The following is a 2449-nucleotide window of genomic DNA, read 5'->3' as shown; positions in this document are numbered from 1 at the left end:
CAAAAAAAAAAAAAAAAAAAAAAAAAAAAGGAGAGTATTTAGGTATTTAGCAGCACACTTCCTCCTTTCAACTTTGCTGGTTCTGTTTTGAGACTAAATTTCTTTAGAGTCAAATGTACCTTATAACTCTATGACATGACTTCTTAACTGTTATCTAAATAACCAAGGCTTGAAACACTCCTTGTTTTATTCCTTCCTTTACTTCTTGAACAGACTGTTACCAACTCCTGATTATTTCCCCCTGAGAATGCCTTGTACATTTATCATTCCCTTTCCATGCCTACTGGAAGTACCTTAATACAGGGCCTCATTACCTTACATTTGGGTTTCTGTTTGCCTCCAGCCTTTCCTTCCTTCATCTCAACGTATACCTTACTACCAGATTAATCTTCCAAAACACCCGTGCACATAGGATCCCTTGCTCAGAAATCTCTGAAGGCCTCCTACTGCTTGAAAAAGCAGAACCTGAATGCCTTAACTGGCAATGGAGGGAGCCAGTAAGCTGCTCTGACATCACCGTTGACTATCATCATTTTAAGGCCCAGCTCAAATCCCACCTCCTAACTAATCCCTCTATCATTAGTCTAGACTAGAACAGCTCTGTCCAACAAAAATATCATGCAAGCCAGATATGTAATTTAAAAACTTTTTCACAGCCACAATGAAGTTTCACAGGTGAAATTACTTTTATTTAACCCAATATATCCAAAATATTATCATCTCAACATGTAATAATTAAAGAAATTATTGAGATTTTTTTTTGGTACTGAGCCTTCAAAATCTAGTGTGCATTTTATAATTACAGCACATCACAATTCGAACTAACCACAATTTCAAGTGTGCAATAGCGACATGTAGCTAGAGGCTACTGTAATAGCAGAGATTTCTAGAATCTAAAATCAATGTTTTGGACTGTAGAGCATTGTGCTTTGCCACTCCTAAAGTGCAAGTTAGCACCATACTATTTTTATGTACATGTCTTAGGCTTTATTTAATGGTATCACCAACCACTTAGTCTCCCAGACTAAAAATTCTGAAGTCACCCTCTTATCACCATTTTGGCTGCCACCAGTTGAATCCTATTTAATATTTCAGAAATGTCTGACATCCTTTACTATCCTGCCTCAAAGGAGGCATTCATTACCTTACCTGAATGATTGCAATTTCCTCTCATCTAGTTTTCGTGTTCCAAGTTGATCTTCCACACAGCTATCAGAGAGACCACCCTAAAAAACAAATATCCTCATGCCCCTTCCTTGTGCAAAGCAGTCCTTGACTTCCAGCTAAATACTGAATAAAATCTAAACACCTTCCTTGGAAAGCAAGGTCCTTCACAAGTTTACCTCAATCTGCCTGTTGCTTCACCAACCGCCCTTACACTGCATGCTCAAGCACATTCATTCTCCCGCTCTCCCTAAGCATGCCAAAACTTCTCAAGTCTCTGCATCTCTGTACTGCAGCCAGGGATGACCTTCTCCTGAAGGTCCTGAGCTTAGTACATTCCTTTTGACCCTTCGTGACCCAGCTCAAATATTTACTCCTTTATAAAGCTATTTTGGTGTCTCCAGGCAATGTTGTTTATTTTTAGCTAGCGCAAGTGGGCACAAAGAATATATGTTGAATGGATGTTAAATGTATGGGGGAAGAGTAAAAGTGAATCTTTTCAACTCCAATACCAAGCACAGCGCTCAAAGCAACATACATGGTGTACTGAAAGGAATGAACCTTCACCATATCATAAATTCCTTCCGGGCAGTGATTTCTGACGGATACCATTTCACCTTAATTATCCACCAGTTATTTGCTCTCTCAGTAACGATCGTGCATGTTCATGACAACTGAGGGGAACCATGCAAGATCTAAGGGAAAACGAAAGACTCTGGGTTCGCCCTGGAGCTCAAGTGAGAAGTCTCCTCCTGGTCAGTTCCGGGAGAGCACGGGTTTCACAGCACGGTCAAAGGGGTTCTAAACTTAAAACTTAGGGCATGGGCAATGATAACGCAGGCTCGCCTGGTCACAGGAAGCCAGCCTTGCCGGAGTTAAAATTATTCTGACCTCCTGTTTACTGAAAAGCATGTAAATAGAGTAATGATGCTGGAAGCGCTCAAAGGAGATGCTGGGGGGTGGGGGCGGGCGGAGGGCTGAGGCTGTTTTAACAAAGCACTGTAACGTCTTAAAGCTCTTTGGAGTCGATTAACTAAAAACAACGCCTACTTTGTGCCCAGTAGCCTCGTGATCTCGCAACCCGAAACGACGGGAAGACCCCGAGCGAGGAAGCTGAGAACAAGGTAGCCAAAATGCTAAGAAGCCAAAGCTGGCGTCGGATTAACTCCTCCAGCGACGAGAGCCTGAAAGGCCGGAGGGAAACAGCAAAAAGGAGGAAAGGAGAGTCTGGGAGTGAATCGTAGGAACTGCCACAAAAGACCGAGAGCTTTAGACACTTGAAGAA

The 2449-nt window shown here is 42.0% G+C and overlaps 1 protein-coding gene across 1 annotated transcript in view; it reads right to left on the bottom strand.

Annotated features, from left to right (window-relative positions):
- The window catches only part of CPSF2 (cleavage and polyadenylation specific factor 2), a 30968-nt gene that overhangs the window by 28092 nt on the left and 427 nt on the right, over positions 1-2449 (bottom strand). The gene's annotated exons all lie outside the window — the stretch shown is intronic.

This window comes from Lipotes vexillifer, unplaced genomic scaffold (assembly GCF_000442215.2).
Source record: "Lipotes vexillifer unplaced genomic scaffold, Lipotes_vexillifer_v1.1 scaffold1126, whole genome shotgun sequence".
NCBI classification, from domain to species: Eukaryota; Metazoa; Chordata; class Mammalia; order Artiodactyla; family Lipotidae; genus Lipotes; species Lipotes vexillifer.
The sequence above is the reverse complement of the archived record's forward strand: the minus strand, read 5'-3'. Positions and strand labels throughout refer to the sequence as shown.